The sequence below is a fragment of the Thalassophryne amazonica genome, chromosome 6 (genome assembly GCF_902500255.1).
Source record: "Thalassophryne amazonica chromosome 6, fThaAma1.1, whole genome shotgun sequence".
NCBI classification, from domain to species: domain Eukaryota; kingdom Metazoa; phylum Chordata; class Actinopteri; order Batrachoidiformes; family Batrachoididae; genus Thalassophryne; species Thalassophryne amazonica.
In genome coordinates, this window is record NC_047108.1 from 10231156 (window position 1) to 10254987 (window position 23832).

General features: G+C 39.8%; 1 protein-coding gene across 1 annotated transcript in view; it reads left to right on the forward strand.

The window, feature by feature from the left end:
* Window positions 1–2654: 2654 nt before the first annotated feature.
* Window positions 2655–23832, forward strand: part of rhoab (ras homolog gene family, member Ab) — a 42287-nt gene continuing 21109 nt past the window's right edge. Inside the window, 1 exon segment of the mRNA XM_034171743.1 lies at window positions 2655–2727. The gene's annotated coding sequence lies outside the window, so the exon portion shown is untranslated.

Sequence of the window (23832 nt, forward strand, 5' to 3'; positions counted from 1 at the left end):
CCACCACCACCCCCCCAAAGGTATAATAAAATTGCCAAAGGCTGACTGAGGAATGCCGCAACATGCAGAAATACAAGATTTCCAGTGTTTCAAATTGTGTATCGAAAATGGTAACTAGAGAATCAGTATTTCACTTCTCATATTGCCTTAAAATGCAAGAAACAGGCAGTAGATTGTTGTAAAAAAAAAAAAAAAAACCCGTGGGAGTGGATAATGCCCCTGTTCCCTCTAGTCCGGGGGCATTACCACATCCAACCAAGTCAACACCCCCCCCCCCAGTAGATACACTCCTGTATTATTACCTTTTTATGAGAGAGTTTCCTGCTAAATAACACAATTTATTGCCTAGTGGAAATCTGACCTTTGACCCCAAAATCATTGACCTTCACCTAAATTATTGACCTTTGGTTAACTGCTGGTGCATCAAATGAGGTCCAAACCATGTTGAAAATCAAATTTTCTGACCTTATCTCCAAAATGAGTCCTTCAAGGGCAAATCTGGGGTCAACCTTCATACACAAGTTTGGTGGAACTTCATCAAAGGAACTGAAAAGGAGTATTCCAACAGATATGACCTTGACCTGGCCACAGTGATTGACCATTGTGTGCCAAGTTTGATGCATATTGGAGTGAAAAAAAAAAGTTACAATTTTGACCTCGGTGACCTTGATCTTTACCAAAATGAGAAATCTAGGAGCAATTTCAGGATCAGCTTTTATCCACCAAACATGGTTTGTTGATGATGGTTGACCTCGGTGGAGAAGGGAAACAAACAGCAGAATGTTACACAAATTATACATCCAGATCTGCTCTGAAATGTACCAATTCCACACCTTTACTAGTAGTACCGTTCAAAATACAGCTAAGTACACTGTTCTTTTATTAGCTGGTTATTGTGGGTTGTTGCTCAGACTGACCAGCAGGTGGCAGACTAAGTCCATACTTGACTGGTCAGGATTCCTCACAGGAAAAAATTACAGCTTATGTTGGACAAACTACAATGGTTATTGATGTTTTTAATTATTGTGATTCCAGTGATAGTTGTTAATAACAAAATCATCAATGATATTGACCATTTAAAAAATAAATCCAGATGGAGGCCTGTGGGCCAGATTTGAACCATGACCATTATTCACTTTGTCTCCCTTTTTCTAAAGTGCACTTTACTGCTGTGATGTTTCTCGTCTTATAAGATGATGTTTTTAATTAACATACTGAAACACAACAGTCACTGTCTGTTTTGTGTTCTGCAGCAGAGTTTTGTTTGTTGTGCACAGAACCAGAACATTTTGTCCTGTTTTTCTTTGCATTTGATTAAAATGAAATCTGCTGGTTTTCTTGCATTTTGGTCAGGTTTATTTGTGCTTGTGTGAAACCTGTTGTTCAGATGCTGATGTGGACCAGTCAACCTCTCTGAAACCACACCAGGAGGTTTCAATTTTAAATGGTACACATTTTTAAACTAATCTAATATCGACAACAAGTCGTATAAAATTATCTGCCAAAATGCACAGTGACAAAGTTGATCCTTTAAAAATCTATTTTGACATCTGAGAAAACATGTCAGTACCTTGAAATGAAAAAGAACAGCTGCTTCTCTGTGCAGATGGGACTCCTCCCCTGCCCCAAAGACCATGTGGATCTGCCACACAGAGGAAGTAGGAATCAAGAGAGGGATATGAAAAGAACCAATTTAGCCCATGTCAGACTGGAAAATCACTCTGGGCCGTTGGTGAAATGGTCCATTTAACTGGAGACCAATAAGAAACATAGCACATATTTTAAATTGCAGATTCCAACTCACCTCTCTCCTACTTACAGTACGCTGACTTTGACATAGCCTCCTCCACCCCACCTCCACCAACTGGTCCCTTCTAGAGCCTTCATCCAACAACAGGATCTGAGATCTGTGTACCTCTGTGAACTCTTCACGGGCGTAAGGTTCACCAAAAACTGTTCTACTCTTGGTTCGTGACACCTGACTATCTGCCTTTTTGGCTCAAAAAATAGTTGGATACCCAATTTGCGACTTGTAAGCGGTAAAACTAGAGTTGTAGAACCACGAGCGATCGGGAAACTTTTGAACATCTTAAAAAATTTGTGACATCGGGATAGATTGTTAATCAAAAAAGTGAATAGTTAAATGTGGGCAGTATTTGCCAAACATAGGTAATGATGGAGATTCTGGTGCAATATGTAGTAAAAGGGGCGACCAAGTACAAATACAGAGTATCTTACTTTGCCTGGTATGCTTAATTAGTTAAATTATTAAGTCATATTTAACAATAACTGTTATTAGGAGAGTAGTATCACTGTTATTAGTAGTATTGCACTGTATGTACTGCAGTACTATATTGTGACGCGCTGTACATATTATGAAACACGTTATTAAGACACCACAACATTCCAAAACTCTTTATAAAGTGATGTTTTGCACAGTTTTGGTTAATGTCAAGTCTAAAAATAGAAGGCGTTTTATGGTTTCCACGCAGTCGGTGCGTCAGTAGAAAACATTTGAGAGTAAAGTAGAAACAGCCCCGCGACGTGAACGCGCAGGTGTGGCTCAGGCTCGTGACCGCCAGCTCCCCCCCCCCCCCCCCGTCTCCACACACTACAAACGGCGGCTGCGCGCGCGCCCGTCATCTAATTCATTGTGGACGGAGCCGCGGGTGGACGCAGCGTCTCAGAAAAGACTGAAAAACCGACTGCTGGCCGCATAAACTACAGGTATGTTACTTTCTAAAGTGTTGAGCTGTAATTAGATGTTACTTTAGTTGGTTTTACAGCAGTTACAGTGTACGTAAAGTTTTTTTTTCCCCCCTCCAGTTTTAAAGCAGCGTTCTGGCTTGCATAAAAGCTAACGGAGTTAGCTCTTTCCATCTAAAGGACAGTCGGATTTTGTCGCCGCAGGGTCCCCTCTTTTTTACGCGCTTTTGCGAATGTGTGAACGCGCACGACATAACGCTGTAGCTCGTTTTTTTTTTTTTTTTTTTTTTTTTTTTTTTTTTAAATCGCATATGTAAACATGAATATTTATTCCCGATGCATGCGTGACGTCACGAGGTCGCCTCCGTTGTGGAGCAGAGAAAAAAAAAAAAAACTAATCTGCCGTACAGTCGTGTTTCTCAAGAAATGTTAACATGAGAATGGAATAACACTTCCGATCCTACAAAGAACCAGTCGGTAAAACTTCTCTCTCTCTCTCTCTCTGTCTCTGTGTGTGTGTGTGTGTGTGTGTGTGTGAATAGCATCACATTTTATAATTGGTCGTCAAACTCGAGGATTACTGGATTATCTTCTGTGTGTTCATACCAGGATAAATGGTGGAAACGCATCACTGGATCACTGTAGCATCTCTTAGTAAATACTATATCATTTAAAAAGTGTCCGGTAAATAAACATAAAAAAAAAACACAATATTAAAGGTATGTGGAATTCGCTCTATTGACGTATCCCATAATCCCTTGCGTGCCAGAGTCGCTGCAGTCAAACAACATAGAGAATCCACATGACAATTGTAAATGAATATTATACTACAGAAATGTAATTTTTTTAATGCTTTTTGTCACGTTAATAAGAGACTGCTGCATGATACCCTGAAAACTTGCTGAAACAATAACAAATAATCTGTGTCTGCTACGTTTAATCTGCGTGGAATTTAATAAACGCAAACCGAATTTCAGACGTATATATTAGTCTGGAACAAAGAGGACAAAGAGTGTTGTAAAGAACAATAATTAAGATGTTAAAGAGCAAACTTCACTTTCCCCCAGAACGACATGATCAAGGAAGCGAACGAAGCTCACAGCAGCTCCCATTGGCAGCCTGTGCTTCTCGCATGTTTACATAAAATAAACGCAATAACGTCTATAAACCCAGAGAATATATTCATGAGAGTTTTAGGCACAATATAAAAATAGTTTTATATTGCGATGTTAATGGTGTTGTCCATGTGCAGCGGTTAAAGTGAAGCCCGATCAGAGCGTCTCAATGCAGTTCTCAGTGCTAATGAGATCTCGCAGCGCGGCGGCCTCTTCGAAGTTTTGCGGGATTTGAAACGTCAATAGGGCGAATGTGTTGAATGCCATCATTAGAAACAAGCCATGCAGACCATTTTGTCAATGATGACGCTCTAAATAATATGAAAGTTAAGGGCTTTAATAAATACTTTGTAAATATTTGGCCTGAAAATTTATTTGGCAGAAAAAATGGTTGTCACACGCAACCAAAGAAGGGGTGGAGCAAGACTATCTGGATAGTGTCTCAGTCCAGTAGATGAAAAGGAAATGATAGACCTTGTTAATGAATGCAAGAACAACAAAAAACTACCATTTAGACTAACATTGATGTGATAGTGATTTTAAAAAGTTATTGACAAAATTGCAAAACAATTAAAGTTATATCTTTTAATCTGTCTTTTCAAACCCATTTCCCAACAAATTTAAAACCGCCAAAGTAATTCCAATATCCAAAACTGGGGACAGACACCATTTTACAAAATAAAAGCCTGTTAATTTACTTAGGCAGTTCTCCAATATATAAAAAAAAAACTCCTCACTGCTAGACTCAACAACTTCATTGATGAACACAACTTGTTAGCAGATAGCCCATATGGGTGCAGAACAAATGTACTCAGTGGGAGTTTTCATAGATGGGGGGGAAAAAAAGCATTTGACACCATTAACCACTATATTATTTGAAAAATGGGAAGGTATGGCATCAGGAGAACTGTATGATACTGGTTGAAAAGTTATTTAAGAAATGGGTAGCAATTTGTACAGGCGGTAAATCATGTATGAATATCACCTGTGGTGTACCTCATGGATACATTTTAGGTCAAAAGTTACCCACACTTAGAGTGTGTAACAGAAAAATAATCATTTCTTTACGTTAATTGTGGACCTGCTGCTTCTGATTTAGAAGCAGCGCGTCCACAATGTTATTCATCAACCTATATCAAAGCCATTTAAATATGTCAGTCATGACTCACCTTTTCTGCTGATTAAAGTTGCTAAACAGGATTCTTTTTCTGTTGATGCGGGCAGGAGCGAGAATCGTCCACCACTTCACAAAGACAGTTTATATTAGTTCGGCATTAACATGCATTTTTTTGTGGGGCTGCCAATGACACTGTTCTCTGCCGTGGAGTGGAGCATTAATATCTCCCGCTTCTATGGTTCATCAACTAAAGTTACTGTCCCTCATGAAAGTAATAATAACAATGATAATATCCTCCGGTGTGTGTATTTTGTGGAATTTGCTGTGGCTTTCTGCCGAGTAAAGGTGGAAAGACGGCTCATTCTGGAATCAAAAACTTCAAAGAAAATTGCCGTTTTAAATCAAATGACACCTTTTTCCAGACGTTGTAAAACAGACATACTACAACAAGGATACAAAATGTATGCTTTTGGTGGATTTCCCCTTCTTTCCATCAGGCATCTTGTTGGGCAGCAAGGGGCCCTTGAAACAAACCTGTTTGTTTGTTTTTTTTGCATTCTCTTAATTTTTACCTTACTAAACCTTGAAGAGCATATGACTGAGAGTAACATTTGCCTTTTTATGTTAAACTGACCTGTTATGGTCTTCTGAAACAGCTGATATATGTATTTTATAACTTAAAAACAGCAGTGATGCTAACACATTAGCATGTCTATGGCATTTTCAATGTTAAAGTAAGCGTTAAGCTGTCGCCTGTCAACACATTTGTGTGCATTTGTTTTCCGTATAATAACTAATGACGGCGTTTGTTGATGTAAAAGAGTCAAATGCATTACAAATTGTTTTTTTGTTTTTTTTATGTATTGTCGGGTTCAAAACCCACCCCTGCCACATTTCTCCATGTAATGTGGAGTTGCGTCAGGAAGGGCATCCGGCGTAAAACCTATGCCAATTCAACATGCAGATCCACCTTGGATTTGCTGTGGCGACCCCGAATGCAAACAAGGGAGCAGCCGAAGGGACTTACTAGTTTTACAGTGATCCTCACAGTCTCAAACTTACCCGGTGACTCTTGGATGTTTACTGTTGAACTATTTATTGAAGGTTTATTTTGAACAAAACAAGAAATAAGTGCAGAGTGACGTGCGATCCAGAACATGTTTTTATTTTTTAACACTGAAATGCTTCTTGATAATTTGTCTTGTAAATATTTGATGTGTGGTTTCCAACTGGTTTTCTCAATTATTGCCCCAAGGAATTTATTTTCATTAACCCTTTCAGTTTACACCCCATCTGTCTGTATTTGTACTTGCTGATTCCTTCTGCAGTTCCCAAATAACATTAGTTTTGTTTTATTTAAGTTTAATGACAATTTGTTTTGGTCAGACTATATTTTCAGTTTGTTCACTTATTCAGTGATTTCCTCCAGAACTATCTGCCAAGCTAGAAAACTGCTGCATTTTGAATTAGGAAAGTTGTTTTTTTTTTTTTTGTTTTTTTCCTCACCAAAAAGGATGCTCCAGATTGCATTTCGGAGCTTCTAGAATTCAAAAATGTTTGGGGGGGGGGTGTAATTTAGGGTTTCAGCTTTTTTTTTTTTTTTTTTTTTTTTCTTTTCCCCCACCACTTTCATCCCTGCTACAACTGATGAAAACTGTTTTTCCTGACAATGAGATGTCCTCCTTTCCGTCTGGGAGAACTCATCCCGGTGTCAGAGTCTCAGTATAGCTGTACTGTAGGGGAGACCGGCGTCAAAGAAACTTCTTATTTATTTATTTCTATATTATTTATATCCGTCTGAAGCACTATTGCCTGCATTTTGAGGGCCATGTTTTAAGTAAAGCCATAGTTAGTTTTTTATAATCTTTGTTACAACCTTACTTTAAAGCCAAAAGAAACAAGGCATCAGGCCACAACATAGAGTGTAGAAATGCACAGGAGCATCAGAATTGCTCATTTGTACACAGCAGTTTGCAATAGAAAATTCTTACAAATGTTTTTTTTTTATTATTTAATTTCTGATTACATTTTGAAGTTTAAAAAACCACCAAAGAAGGCCCTTTATAAGCCCATAAAGCAGAAGCTTCAGTGGGGTCAAAGCCTAAGCAGTGCCCAAACCTTCTTAAGGTGATTTTTTTTTTTTTTTTTTTTTTTTCCCCATCCCATTACGCTGAGAAAAAAAAAAAGCGTAGAAGCGTAAAAGACGAGCAGGTTCACAATGACAGACGAGTTATGTACAGATGAAAAACTTCTTTGTTTGCTGATAATTGTTTGATTTATTTGTGTATGTATTTTTGTTTATTTTTCATCATTGAGTGGGTATTGGACTGTAAATATTTTGGATTTAAGTAGTGATGTAATTGAGTTGTTGCTTTAATTTATGAATTGTGAGAAGGCAGGGTATACTAGCTCCATGGGCTCTAGAAGGGACAATAAAGCGTATCGTATTGAACGCAGGTCTTGCAAAACGTGAATATCATTCATGATATATATATATATATATATATATATATATATATATATATATATATATATATATATATATATATATATATATATATATATATATATATATATATATATATATATATATATATATATATATATATATATATATACATATACACACACTGTGTGTATGTGTGTGTGTTTTCACTTTAAGTAGTTAATAGATTTTACAGTACGGGTCAATTACTGCAGGAAATGTTGATTGCAAACTCAATCTCCACAAAAATGATTCCCCCCCGGGGGTCGCTACAGCCTGGGAAGTGGGGAGGTGATCCGACCAGCTCTTGCTTCTGGTGTCAAGCACCTGGTTCCGCTGGGTATGTCCCACTCATCCCGTGTTGGATGAGGAGATTGACTGGGCCAGTACACCTGTCAAACTCACAGAGGACAGAAACCTCCCCCTCCCATTAACAGCTCAGTCATCGTAAAGTTGACCTGCATTGAAATAAATGCAGTCAGATCTTTGGACCAAAAAATGACTTATATTTACACATAGGCAGTGGCTATGGGTACAGACCCGTATCTACAGATACCGTTCTAAAGATACGGAGGGTGTCTTATTGACCAATCAGAATGCGCAAATATGTCCGTACCCGCACCATATGCAGCTAAAGGTCCGGTGTCACGTACAATTCTTTCTGCCTCGCTTAGAAAACAGCCCTTTGAACTTGAGGTGGATGGACGATGAAAGAAGCAAAACACCTTCGCAATTTACGTTGATATTTTGATGAATTTCTTCATTTGCATTTGATGAATTTCTTAAATTACAGCAGCTTCATTAAACAAATGTACTTGAATGATTATCAGGACGACGGTGAGCTTACAGGCTAACCTCCACTAACACTAGAAGACAGTTGCCAATTATGGCTTCTGAAACAAGGCAGAAAAAAAGAAACAGCACAGTTCAGCTGAAGCGTTGTTGTTGTTGTTGGCAGTTTCCTCACTTGCGAGGATAGTGGGAAGGCCTTTTTTTTTTTTTTTTTTTTTTTTCTACAAGCCCTCTGGTGGCTGAAAAGTCCGATGCGGGATGCACAAGACCTGTTACACTTGGGGCAAATGAACACTTGAGTAGGCTGGGCTTGTGCTGCTGCCCGCTCTTTCTGTCTTTGACGCTTCTGGCGTGAGGCCTCACTTCTTTCTGCCTCAAACTTAAGGCTGGCGGATTTGATGCTGGAACGCCAGCTGAGTCTATCTTTAGCTAGATGCTGCCATGACTGATGCTGAATGTCTGCAAGGGAGAGCTGTTTCTTCAGCTGGTCCTTATAGCGCTTTTTGGGGGCCCCTTGGTTTCGTCTCCCTTCCTTGAGCTCGCCAAAGAGAATTAATTTCGGCATGCGTGTATCATTCATCCTGGCTACGTGACCTGCCCAACGAAGCTGTTGTTTGAGTATAATAGACTCCATGCTGGGCAGTTTGGCTCTGGTAAGGATGTCCTCATTTGAGACATAGTCCTGCCACTTGATCCCGAAGATGTTTCGGAGACAACGCTGATGAAAGCATTCCAGTAATCTGATCTGCTGGCGATACAGAACCCAGGTTTAACCTCCATACAGGAGGGTAGGGACCACAATGGCTCTGTAGACCTGCACTTTTGGGGAAAGGCGCAGTGCATGATTCTACCAGACTTTCTTTGAGAGTCAACCAAAAGAACTGCTGGCCTTGGCAAGGCGACTGTCTAGGTCCTTGGCAACAAGAGCATCGTTTGAGATAACACTACAGAGATACATGAAGTGCTCTACTGCATTCAGGCTGGTACCCTCGATGTTGATTTGGGGTAGGGTATATGCTGTATGGGGGACCGGTTGATATAGCACTTCTGTCTTTCTCAGGCTGATGGTGAGGCCGAAGGCTCTTGCTGCTTCAGCAAAACAGTTGACAATGTGCTGCAAGGCTTGCTCTGTATGGGCGACGAGGGCGCAGTCATCTGCGAAGAGCAGCTCCATGATTAGCTGTTCTGTGATCTTAGTGTGGGACGAATGAAGCATTAGTGGACGTAAAATATTCTGTGTCTGTTAAGAGCTTCACCGCTTGTTCCACGTGTGTATTTCCCACCGGTGTCACGTACATCCACTCAGTGAACCTCGGTCTGTACCTTTAGCAGTCCCGCGGAAGATACGGATGTACATACCCGTAGCCACTTCGTTACACATAAGATCCTTCTGAATGTAGTAAAGTAAATCTGCAAGCCCAGATCTGTCATTCAACGGAGAAGTCTTCGTTTAAAAATGACAAATTTGCAGCTAAAATTTAGCCCTCTGCAAAACTGTCAGCACATCCGGGATGTCAAAGAGAAGACCCTATCCCAGCATGCATTGTGAGCGCCAACTGTAATTTGTGGATTTACGTCAGTTTGCATCTCTTACAAAAGCACCATTTTGTTGTCTTATACGGAAGGATCGACTTTTTTTTTAAGACTTCATATTGTCTTGCGGTACGTTTGGTGAGTATACATTTCTTTTGTTTTTGCATGAAAATGATTTTTGGGGACTTTTTCATACGCCCATTTGATTGAGAGGTGTCGCATTGAAAATCTACTGTCTTTAGCCTCCGGTGTTACCATTGCAGGGTACGGATGCGGAACCCGCAAAGAATCCAAGTCATTAAAGAGATACAAGCCTTTCTCAGTGGCCACGGAGCTCTGCAGCTGCGATTACCGAGACCGTGCGGCGCTGCGGATTTTTCCGCAAGAAGTCTGTCCTTGCGGGCGGCCGGCCGCTCCGCATCAAAACAGCGAGCATAGTCTGTGGACTTGTTGCCAAGTTGACCGCACCTCCATTCAGTAGACAGGGAGGTGGTGCCGGAGTTGGCCGTAGCTCTGCACAGCAGAAACGGGGGCGGTGTGAGTGGCCCGCTGCGGTGCTTAAAGAGCCCGCAGACTTGGTAAGTGCATCGGAGGCAGTGAGAGCAAAGCGTCAGGGAAGAACGTCGCCCGCTGTCGATGTCGCCGCTGATCTGAGCATTCAGAGCTGTATCTCGCATTCATTGCAGCTTACTTTTGGATGTTGAAACCAGGATGTGTATAACAGTAACATTACTAACAGATAAAATCAATTTCAATGCGGGATCAGTCTGAAGGTGCTAGCGCTCTGTCTTCTGCCTCACGTCACTGCAATGTCCCAGAAGTACAAACAGTTTTCATGTAGGGCCAAATTTTAGCTGCAAAATTGTCATTTTTAAACGAAGATTTCTCCGCTGAATTACAAATTTGGGCTTGCAGATTTACTTTACTGCATTCATAAGGGTCTTATAAATACATATCAGCGATTTCTTTCTGAGATCTGACCACATTTATTTCAGTGCATGTAGTCAGATCTTTTGACCAAAAAATGACTTATATTTACACATAAGATCCTACTGAATGTAGTAAAATAAATCTGCAAGCCCAGATCTGTCATTCAACGGAGAAATCTTCATTTAAAAATGACAAATTTACAGCTAAAATTTAGCCCTCCGCAAAACTGTCATCTCATCCAGAACGCTGCAGAGACATCAGAGAGAAGACCCTATCCCAGCATGCATTGCGCGCGCCAACTCTAATTTGTGGATTTACGTCAGTTTGCATCTGCACCTTTTTCTTGTCTTTTACGGAAGGATATACTTTTTTAAAACTTCATATTGTCTTGCGGCACATTTGGTGAGTACACATTTCTTTTATTTGTGCTTGAAAATTATTTTGGGGGACTTTTCCATACGCCCGTTTGACTAAGTGGTGTCGCATTGAAAATCTACTGTCTTTCGCCTCCGGTACCGTCGCGGGGTACAGAGGTGGGACCTGCAAAGAATTCAAGTCATTAAAAAGATATAAACCTCTCTCAGCGTCCATGGAGCTCTGGGGCTCCGATTACTGAGATGTGCGGCACTGCGGATTTTGCTGCAAGAAGTCTGTCCTTGCGAGCAACAGGTGTTACCGGGCGCTCGATCCACATCAAAACGGCGAGCGTAGTCTCTGGACTTGTGCCAAGTTGGCTGCACCTCCATTCAGTAGACAGAGAGGTGGTGCCGGCTGCAAAGCAGACACGGGCGGTGTGAGTGGCCCGCGTCGGCGGTTACCGAGCCTGTTACCGAGCATGCAGACTTAGTAAGCGCAGCGGAGGCAGAGAGGGAGGCGTCGGGGAAGAACGGCGCCCGCTGTCAATGTCGCTCGCCGCTGATCTGAGCATGCAGAGCTGTATCTCACATTCATTGCAGCATAATTTTGGATGTTGAAACCAGGATGTGTATAACAGTAACATAACAGATAAAATCACTTTCAATGCGGGATCGGACTGAAGGCGTGAGCGCTCCGTCTTCTGCCGAACGTCACTGCAATGACCCGGATGTACAAACAGTTTTCGCTGAGGGCCAAATTTTAGCTGCAAATTTGTCATTTTTAAACGAAGACTTCTCCGCTGAATTACAAATTTGGGCTTGCAGATTTACTTTACTGCATTCATAAGGGTCTTATAAATACATATCAGCTATTTCTTTCTGAGATCTGACCACATTTATTTCAATGCAGGTCTACTTTAAGAGAAACGCTGTAGAAAAAAACACTAGTTTCTAACCTCAGGAAGTTAGACAATGAGCTACAACCTTATTTTTAATCCATATGAGCTGTCCTCTGAGCTGGAAAAATAACTATCTGTAGGAGCAGGCGGCTGAGAAACTGAAGATTAGGGACCGTCTGCAAAGTGCAAAAACGAAAAGAGACACCAGAAAAATGTTGAATAAATTCAGGCGTGGTGTCACAGAATTCACTGAACACATCAATGGTCTCCTGCTGGATATACTACAGCATTCAGTTTGGAAAAATGTTGTTGTAAAAAACTTTGGAGAATTTTTTATTGTGTAAAATTTCAATAGTGTCAGTGTTGTACATTGTAGTGACACAAAATTTCCTGCACACATCAGTGGGGTCCTGCTGGTTGTACTACAGCACTCAGTTTGGAAAAAAAATGTGCAGAAATGGAATTTTAGTGGGGGTTTTTTTTTTTTTAATCATTAAAATAAGTGATAAAATGAGCAATAAAATTCAATTTTTGCATATTTATTGTTCATAAATTTTATTTAATGGGTGAATTACTCCTGAAGCACAATTGTGTGAATGACACTTAACCCTTTTGTGCAGTGTTCTTCTTGTTACTGAGTCGGTATTTAACATGTGGAAAAAGATCAGTAGTGTTGTATGTCTAGTTGGGACTGCAGCCTCCCAGGCTTCTTCCACTGCAGACACACTGGCTATCTGTTACCTCTCATGACGGCATCGTTCTGGTGATCCTCCCAGTGGATAACCGCTTATTAAGAAACACTTTGACAAACATGAGCACCTCTTGCAGACACGACACCCAATATTTTCTGTTCTTGTCCATCTGAATTTCACTTAACTCTTTCCATCCAACAAGCTGTTAATTTGTAATGACTGAGTTAGCACTGGGCTGTTGGTTACTAATGAATATTTGACATTTTCTTGCTTATGTGGTTGGGTTCAGTTCATGTCGTGTGGTCAGTTCCTTCTCTAGTTAATGAGCAACATTTGTACACCAAAGATATTAATATGTCAACATCACTGTTCATGATGGAAGATCATCATTCTGAGCTTTGAAGGTACGCCTGTCAGAACAGCAAATCTTGTTGGACAAGGTCTTGCCTCATAAAATATCATAATAAATGATCATATCACAATATTATCAACATTCTTTTAAGGCCATTTTATGCCACAGACATAGCATAAAAATGCAAGCACATTCTTTTAAAAAGCAACAAAAGTTAAATTCTCAGGAATATTCAACATTGGAACTGAAATGTAGTCATAATAAAAATATTATAAATCAGTCATTCACATTTCAAAAGGGTGGTCTAAGCTAATGTCCCCACAGGCCCTGAACTAATGGGCTTTATTCTCTATATGATGGGCCCTTCTCAGACATTGGTGCAAATGTTGTTATTTCATATCATTTGACGCTATGCGTAAGCAGGGTTTGTGCTTACGCCGTTCTGATGGTGTTAATTTTGTCGCCCATTTTTCAGTTTAGTTTTAGTCTTGTGTCAAAGTTCACTGTTAGTCTTAGTCACATTTAGTCATTCACATATCATTTTTTTGTTAGTCGTAATTTAGTCGACTAAAAGTCTCAACATTTTATTCTAGTTTTAGTCAACCGAGAACTTAAGGTGTTTTAGTCTAAACATTTGTCTTTTTTATGTCAGAAATAATTTTTGTTTATTCATTCCAATTGACTTGTATTCCACAGCTGAAATATTGATTAAATGTGTGGAATGACAAACATCTTGAATGAATGAATCTTCAATGCAACTTTGCTAAGTGTCTTGTTTTGTCATGTCTGTTTTACAGTGTTTGGAAAGAGGTGTCATTTGATTTAAAATGGCAGTTTGCTTTGAAGTTATTGCAGAATGATCTGTCTTCCCACCTTGACTCGGCAGAGAGCCACAGGGCAAATCCACAATGGACACGGACCGGATGATATTATTATCATCATGAGGGACAGTAACATTCGTTTAGGAACCAGAGAAGCAGGAGATATTAACGTTCCAGTCCACAGCAGAGAACCGTGTCGTTGGCTGCCCTACAAGAAAGGCATGTTAATGATGCACGAATAAAAACTGTCTGTGCAAAACGGTGGACGATTCTCGCAGAATCGCGCAGCAAGAGGATACGTAATGTAGCCCACAGTACAGTAGAACCGCTGGCACAAGCACATGACAGCTGGACTGGATGTTACGTTTCTTCTTGTGTAGTAGAAGAAAATGAGGAGGGAGTTTTTGTTTATTTTTATTTCTTGCAAAACATTTTCGTCTCATTTTTATTCGTCAACAATAACTCACATTTACACAGTTTTAGTCAGTGTTTTTAGAATATCTCTCGTCTTAGTCATGGGGAAAAGGGTTGTTGACGAACATATTTTTTTCTCGTTTCATCTGATGAAATTAGCACTACGTCTTGACACAAAATCAACAAGGGTGGTTGCAATACACAAAATGTACCATGTCCCTGTGATGTGCATTCTCGAAAGCATGGGACATGTATGGGACTAAACCAGCGCATTCAAAACATTTGCAAAAGATTTTTAAAATAACGTTTTTGTTTTTCTTCTCACTCCCTTCAGCGAGTTGCTGCTTCCATCTCCTTTCGGCAGGAGGCGGGGCAGCCTGCTCTGTGTGTGAGTGCCGTGTAGAATGGACAGCATACAATAGCAAACAGGTCTGCATCTCTCGATCTAGAAAGTTTGGAAGAATAAATGGAATTTAAATTGTTTTGGGGTTTTTTTTCCTCTGAAATGAGGAACCTGAAAGACAAAGTGTACTGATCCACTTTTGTGTTGAATCACTGTCCCCGTCTGAGATCTGATTATGCTGTGTGCACATTTAAGAAGACAATGCCACCAGCTTATTACATTACTTATTTTTAACTTTTAACATTTTATATGAATTGGTGTAAGATTTTATGGATGGGATGTTCTCTGAATAGCGATACTGTCCATGATGATTTTTAATCCGTACGGAGTGATGCTTTATATGATGAGTGATGCTGTAATAATAAAACCATAATACTCAAACCTCTGTACAGAGGTTTTGTTTTAATAAAGCTGCCAAATTTCAACCAAGACCTTGTCATTTCAGATTTTTCAGCACAAAAACTTAAAATGACAAAATTATTGAAGGTGGTCTGGCACGACACATTGTGCTACTAGTCCAAAAACAAAAAAAACCCTGCTGCAGAGTAATTTCATCCAACACGAATGACAAGAGGTGTGATCCAATTCAAAAACATTTAATGAAAAAAGGTGTTATTTTCTCTGCCTCATGGTATTAAACTGTCTGATGCAGCTCTCTGCGCATCATATTTAACTTTAAATTCTGCCAAGAGATGAAAACATGACAAATCTTGATTTTATTTTATTCTGCTTTGCTTAAAAAAAATCCATCCAATTCTGAATGTGTCAAAAGAATAACTAGGTCCAATACCTTTCATTTCAAAAGACCTGCTCCCCTACATCATTGTGGAAAAGGGACGCATTTATTTATAGATTTACTTTAGTCTTTTCCAAATATGAAACTACATGATCTTCCACACACACTTTGTTTTCATGGCTTAATTTGCAGCACCACCTTTCTTGGCACACTGCAGCACACTTGAGTAGCTCTTGAAATTAGCAGCTCTGTGTACTTAATTCAGCGATGTCTTGAGGTGCTGGGATTAGGGGCTGGGCCTTGGGACTTTTATTTTGTCGAGTGTGTCACAGGACCAGCAGAGACCAAAAATTCAAATGCAAGCCCTGATAGGTCATAAACAATGTTTAAAACATTAAAAACACATTACTATTGAATGGATATACCATTTGCTTCTGTATTCAAGACTTAAATGTAGTAGCTTTAATCTTGTGAGCAGCAGAGACCTGCATCAGATGGTGTAAATTTGTTTTGTTTTTTAATGTTGAATTGGATTACAGCTCTTATTCACATTAGATGAATTTATTGTGTCTATGCATATTAATTTTCTTTGACGTGTTGCACCCGACCGCCTTCAGTATTTTTAATTTTAAGTTTTTAATTTTTTAAGTTTTTAATTTTGTGCAAGATGATTGTATCTCATAGAATCTTGCTGTACAGATTTGAAATTATTGTGGCCTGCTTGCTATTTGGGCACCATCCCATCTGTGAAATCTTACATTAATTGAAGTAAAATGGCAGCTTTTATAAAATTTGGTAATATTGTCTGCTTATATTCACATGCTCATCACTTAAATGTTGTGACTAAAGCCTGATTTGTGCTTCTACAACCACCAGGGCTGTGAAATCCACAGAATTCTGCGGATTTCGTCATTTTGGGGGGGGGGGGGGTGTTCGTGTTGTACTTTGTAATCATGATCGTCACAGAGTTTGTAAAATCCTGTCACAGAGCGTTCTTTTTTTTATGACGTGCAAGTTTTAGAAATCTGTGGATACTGATATGTATAACAGATACACATCAGTATCCACGGAGTATCATGTCTCGGTCAAAACGTGGCTGTTACTACAGTTGTTGTAAAGTGGGACTGGTTGGTTGCTATGGCGACGCTGTGTGCCTGCTGCTGTTCTTAAGCAGTAGCATGTGGCATTGCATACTTGTAGAGCCATCGAGTTTTTAAAAGAAGAATTTTGTGGTATGTCTGTGTCACGGAGCGGCATCGACAGAGAGAAGATGGGGTGAAAGACGGTGTGAAAAAGTGTGATAAGAAATCAAGAATCTGTGGAATTGGCGCTGGTTTGAATTTAAAGTAATCTTCATGAACACATCTGAAAAATAAAAGAAACAGGAAAAGCTCACTGCATCTTGTGCCATCAGGACGCTAAATGTGGTAAGAATTTTTCTCTCCCTGGAAAACATTGTGCTGTTCAAACAGGATTTCAGACAAGATTATGTGACTCTTTATTCATGTAGACTTTCTTTAATTGGGGAAAAAAGACACTTTGGCCTTTAATGGATTGACAGTACAACTCCAATTCCAATGAAGTTGGGACCTTGTGTGAAATGTAAACAAAACAGAATACAATGATTTGCAAATCCTCTTCAACCTATATTCAACTGAATACACCACAAAGACAAGATATTTAATGTTCAAATTGTTAAACATTGTTTTTGTGCAAATATTTGCTTATTTTGAAATGGATGCCTGCAACATGTTTCAAAAAAGCTGGGACAGTGGTATGTTTACCACTGTGTTACATCATCTTTCCTTCTAACAACACTCAATAAGTGTTTGGGAAGTGAGGACACTAATGTGAGTGTCATGATTAGGCATCCCCAAAAGGCTTAGTCATTCACAAGCAAAGATGGGGAGAGAATCACCACTTTGTGAACAACTGTGTGGAAAAAAAATAGTCCCAACAGTTTAAGAACAATGTTTCTCAACGTTCAGTTGCAAGGAATTTAGGGATTCCATCATCTATAGTCCATAATATAATCAGACGTTTCAGAGAATCTGGAGAACTTTCTACATGTAAGCGGCAAGGTCGAAAACCAACATTGTGAATGCCCGTGACCTTTGATCCCTCAGGTGGCAGTGCATTAAAAACTGACGACATTGTGTAAAGGATCTTACCGCGTGGGCTCAGGAAAACTTCAGAAAAACATTGTCAGTTAGTTAACACAGTTCGTCACTATATCTACAAGTGCATGTTAAAACTCTACCATGCAAAGTGAAAGCCATACATCAACAACATCCAGAAACACCGCCACCTTCTCTGGGCCCGAGCTCATTTGAAATGGACAGACGCAAAGTGGAAAAGTGTGCTGTGGTCTGAGTCCACATTTCAAATTGTTTTTGGAAATCATGGATGTTGTGCCCTCAGGACAAAAGAGGAAAAAGACCATCCAGATTACCAGCACAAAGTTCAAAAGCCAGCATCTGTGATGGTATGGGAGTGTGTTAGTGCCCATGGCATGAGCAACTTACACATCTGTGATGGCACCATCAATGCTGAAAGGTACATCCAGGTTTTGGAGCAACACATGCTGCCATCCAAGCAACGTCTTTTTCAGGGACGTCCCTGCTTATTTCAGCAAGACAATGCCAAGCCACATTCTGCACGTGTTACAACAGCGTGGCTTCATAGTAAGATTGCGGGTACTAGACTGGTCTGCTTGCATTCTAGACCTGTTGCCCATTGAAAATGTTTGGCGGATTACGAAGCACAAAATACGACCATGGAGACCCGGACTGTTGAACAACTGAAATCATACATCAAGCAAGAATGGGAAGGAATTCCACCTACAAAGCTTCAGCAATTAGTGTCCTCAGTTCCCAAACGCTTATTGAGTGTTGTTAGAAGGAAAGGTGATGTAACACAGTAGTATGTTTACCACTGTCACAGATTTTTTGAAACGTGTTGCAGGCATCCATTTCAAAATGAGCAAATATCAGGGATGCTTATTCGCCGTCTTTGGACGGTTTTCTGTGTTTTTGTAAATTCTTGCTGTCTAAAAGAAATGTAGGGCTGTGAAAAATCCGTGGATCTGCGAAATTCCATGGATTTCATCATGGATTTCATCATGGATTTCATCATGGATTTCATCATGGATTTCATCATGGATTTCATCATGCTTTAGCTAAAGGTAGCATGTGGACATCGCAAACCTTTAGAGCGCTAAAGTTTTTAAAAGAAGACTTGTGCAGCATGTCTCTGTCACGGACCAACGTCGGACAGAGAGAAGATGGCGAGAAAGATAAAAGAAACGGGAAAAGTGAACTGTGGCTTCAGGAAACACGGTAAGAATTTTTCTCTTTGGAAAATAAACATTATGTTGTTCAAACAGGATTTTAGAAAAGATTATGTGACTTTTTTCATTAATCTAGACTTTCTTTCATTAGGAAAAAGACTGACTTTGAATGGATTTAGGCTGCATGAATTTACACAAGAATGTAAATGAGTTTTTTATTAATGTAGACGTTTTACATGGGGAAAAAGACTGGCTTTGAGTGGATTTACAGGAATTTACACAAGAATGTGGCTTTTTTACTATAAGGTATGTTAATCAGAGTATGTCAATCAATAAATAAATTTCCGTATAAAATAAATTCAGGTTCAGATTCTTAGAGGTGTTTGGGCTCAGACTGAGATGGATAATTTAAACAAATTTAACATTTTATTGTTGTGCATTATTGAATGAATAATAGTAATCGAGTGGCTTCAGTATTATGGTATGATATTAAGATATATCTCTTTACCTATTCTGAAAGCAGTTACGAAGTTATTTCTAACATTTTAGTTGAGAGTTATGGTTTTTAATTGCCTAGTCTTTGAGCCCAATCACAAACAAACTAAATAAAGTTTTCATGAAGATTTAGCTATATTTGTAAACTGTTGTGTTATATTCTGTACATGCATCCTACAGGATGCACAACATGCATTCAAAAGCCACATGTTGTGCCATACTGCATGAGATCACAAGAGAAATTTAACAGCTGTTTCAGGTCCAAATTTAGTCCAAAGAAACACACAGGGCACCTGTATTCTCAAAATTTTCTTGGGGGGGGGGGTCTCCCCTAGCTTGTCTTTGTGGTCTATTCACTTGAATATAGGTTGAAGAGGATTTGCAAATCCAGTTTTAAATTTTACACAGCATCCCAACTTCTTTGGAATTGGGGTTGTAGAAATGAACAAAATCTGTAGTTTTTGTCAAAAGCATTTCCTTTCAGATATTCATGGCATGAAAGTCACTCCATATCTCTGAGATGAACTCAGCTGGCTTCGCTGCATGTCAGCATCAATGTAATTCATAAAGAACACAGGACGTCTCATTCTGGGAGGAAAAAACATTTTGTTAGATTGTAGTTTGTTTGTGTTACAACGTTTGGATAGATGTCATTTGATTTTAAATGGCGATTCACTTTAAAGTTATTAATTCTGGCCGGACTCTAACATGACTCGGCAGAGAGCGGCACAGCGTTTGGAGCTGTGCAAACGGAATGGAGGACGGTTCTCGTTTTTTTGCCTGCAACAAAACAAGAGTTAGTCACTTTACTTTTGCAGAAAACTGACTCATGATTGACATCTTTAAATGACTTGGAGAGGGGTTAAGAAGCGGATTTACTGCTTCTGAAAAGCAGTGAAGCAAAGAACCAATGAAGCAACGGGTCGGAGCACTCCTTCGTTGGTTCAGGCTTCAAAGCGGAGTTGTTACAGAAGTGGTTGATTGCAGACCCGCTGCATGGTCTGCAATCAGTGTAGAGAAATGATCATTTTCCCAATCATTAAGCAGAAAGGCTATTGATGTTGGTGGATAGAATAATTTCTTAACGATTCTCGAAAAGAACCAGTTCTCGATACTCATCCCTAGTCGTTTCGATGTATAGTTTGAATCTTTTGGAGGTGCGCGTCAGGCTACGTAGAGGGGGACACAGCTGGCTTTGCTTTGCTGCGGAAGCGGACTAGCATAAATCAGGCTTTATAGGAACAATGTGTTCTCAATCATGAACATACCGTATTATTGGAAAAATTACAGATGTATGGTATTAGAGGACTGGCCTTTAACTGGATAGCTAGCTATTTACGTAATAGATATCAGTGTGTTCATCTTGGTGGGATAAAATTGGAATTCTTGAGGATTACGTGTGGAGTGCACCAGGGGTCAGTTCTCGGGCCATTATTGTTTTTGTTGTATATTAATGATATAGGTTTGGTTTCTAAGTCATTGAGTTGTATTTTGTTTGCTGATGATACAACTGTGATTAGTAGTGGAGATAATTTGAGACAGCTCGGTGGAGCAGGAACTGCAAAAATGTAAATATTGGTTTGACTCTAATAAATTATCACTTCATTTCGGTAAAACTAAGTGCATTATATTTGGACATAAGCCTAGAAATTTAAGCAGTAAATTATCGTTGAATGGAATTGAAATTGTATCTCAAACTAAATTTCTTGGAGTTTTTATTAAGCTCAGCAGGAAAACCCATATAAAACATATTGAGTCCAAAAGTTACTGGTATCTTGTACAATACTTTCTCCCCCAGCATCTGTTGGTTTCATTGTATCACTCATTACTTGTCCCTTATGACTTATTGCGTTGAAGTTTGGGGAAATACATATAAAACAAATACTAATCCAATATTTCTGTTACAAAAAAAAGCTGTGAGTGATGAGTAACAAAAACCATATCGTGAACCAACAAATTCATTGTTTGTTCGTCTTCAGTTTTTGAAATTTTATGACTTGGTTGATTATTTTACAATACAGATAATGTATAAAGTTAAAAATGGACTCTTGCCTCAACATGTCCAGGAGCTGTTTAAAATGAGAGAGTCCATATATTATAATTTGCGTGGACCTTTGGTGTTTGATAGAAGAAAGATTCAAACTACTGTTAAAGGTCATTGCATTTCGGTAAAGGGTGTTAGTGTGGAATGATTGTTTAGAATGTATTAAAGTATATAGTACATTGGCTTGTTTTAAATGACTGTATAAAAATAATATACGTATTAACTTGTTATAGTATGAGTAATTAAGTAAATTGCCTGTGTGGCTATTTTTTGTTTTGTCTGTTGTATTACTTTGTTTCACTGTGTTACATTACTGACTGGTATTTGTTTTTTGTGTTTATTCTTTGTTTGTACACAGAAACTGATGTACGGGGTGGGCGTTTAAAAGCCCACACCCTTTCAGCCGCGCTAAATTGGTAAATTGTTTGAGTTTTGTTATCTATGTTTAATTTTTGTTTTCTCTTGACTTGTTTTGTAAAGGAGAGATTTTGTTCGTGCGTGCGTGCTGAATAACTCATTCATTCATAAATGCATGTAAAAGGCGACATCGAGGCCAGCACAATTACCATGTTCATCTTTTATATGTCGAATAAGTGTATACAGTAATTAGTACAAGAGACTTGTAGATGGTTTGGATGACATCTAGCAGCAAGGTTTCATATTGCATTTTGTTTTTTTCACATTGAGGAATACTGAAAGATTAGGATCACTCAGTTTCAGCATCACTATCCTCCACACTGTCAACTACATTGGTGCAAATAACATATTTGGACAAAACTGATTGTGCGTACTTGTCCCTTGTCATCACTGAGATCTCAGGATGCATGTGTACTTGTTTTCCTTCAGAGTTTAAGTTCAGACACCCCGGTAAAGCCCCAGTCACAACCCACCGTGCGTTTTTTTTTTTTTTCGCCGTACGTTTTCTGTGGATGCCACGGCCACTACGTTTTTGTGAAAAAGAATGGAGGCAGTAGCAAGAGGAGGGAGGGAGTACGTTCAACGCACGTCTCTAAGAGTGTAACGATAAAGGGAGTTGACAGTAAAGCTGTGCGTGTGGTCGCTTTTCTTTTTTATGTGCGGGACCGGAGCGGCAGGTGTTTTTCGGCATCAGCGATGCATGAGCATGTCCAGCCTGCAGCGGTCAGTTGTACGAGTGTTTACTTGCCTCAAAGTTACAGCTAGTTAACAGACTGAAGCTGTGGAGTGTGTGTTGCTGATGTTTGGAAATAAAGTCCAAGTTCAAGTGAGAAGCTGCGTTGTGCATGCAAGTCCATCGGCCTCCATAGTATGTGGTGAGTGCCGTAATCCGTACTGCCTACGTACGGATTTGGTTAATTCAATAGTAATTGAATGAAAATGTGCTGCTTTGAATCCGTACTGAGGCAGTACTCACAACGTGCGTCATCTGTACTGCTGGTGAATCCGCAGCCTGACCGCAGCGAAAATTCTGCATGCACTAAAACCTCTACGGCGTGCCTGCGTGCTCCTAAATTCATACTGAGGCAGTACTTACGACGTACGGATCTCCAAATTTAGCCCACATTTTTGCAAGTAGACTGCATGCACGTGCAAGTACGGCGGGTTGTGACCACGGCTTAAAGCTTGCACACAGCAAAACAGGTTGGTCCAAAAGGTTGCTCATGGGATGCCAGTTATTTACCCCAGTTCATGTAGGGCAGCACATCCAGGGTTTCACTGGCTTATTGCTGTAACTTTAACTCTGGACTGACTGTCAGTCTGGTCCATATGACTGACTGCGCCCACCAAAGTTATGGTTGGAAATGTCATTGTCTGATGCTCTGCGTTGGTCGTATGGATACGTTATGCACAGCATGAAAGAGTTTTTGGTTCTGATTGACAGCCACACAGATGGATCCTTTGGTCTGTCCTCAGCTTCTGAAAGCAACCATCTGTCTGCCACAGACAGGTGTTACATGGGTGTTCACTCAGTTTACACTAGTAATGGTGTCTTCTGCAATAAGGCACTTGCATGCTACATCGTGCTCATACAAAGTGTGCTGCGTTACTGTGACATTGCTGTAAATGTACTTGGCCTCATCAGGGACTCCCTGATTAGCCGCCCATTTAAGTGATGGTCGTAGGACTACTGGACTGACTGACACATATACGAGGGCTGTCAATAAAGTAACGGTCCTTTTTATTTTTTTCAAAAACTATATGGATTTCATTCATATGTTTTTACGTCAGACATGCTTGAACCCTCGTGCGCATGCGTGAGTTTTTCCACGCCTGTCGGTGACGTCATTCGCCTGTGAGCACTCCTTGTGGGAGGAGTCGTCCAGCCCCTCGTCGGAATTCCTTTGTCTGAGAAGTTGCTGAGAGACTGGCGCGTTGTTTGATCAAAATTTTTTCTAAACCTGTGAGACACATCGAAGTGGACACGGTTCGAAAAATTAAGCTGGTTTTCAGTGAAAATTTTAACGGCTGATGAGAGATTTTGAGGTGATTCTGTCGCTTTAAGGACTTCCCATGGTGCGAGACGTCGCTCAGCGTTCTCAGCCGCCGTCGTCAGCCTGTTCAAGCTGAAAACCTCCACATTTCAGGCTCTATTGATCCAGGACGTCGTGAGAGAACAGAGAAGTTTCAGAAGAAGTCGGTTTCAGCATTTTATCCGGATATTCCACTGTTAAAG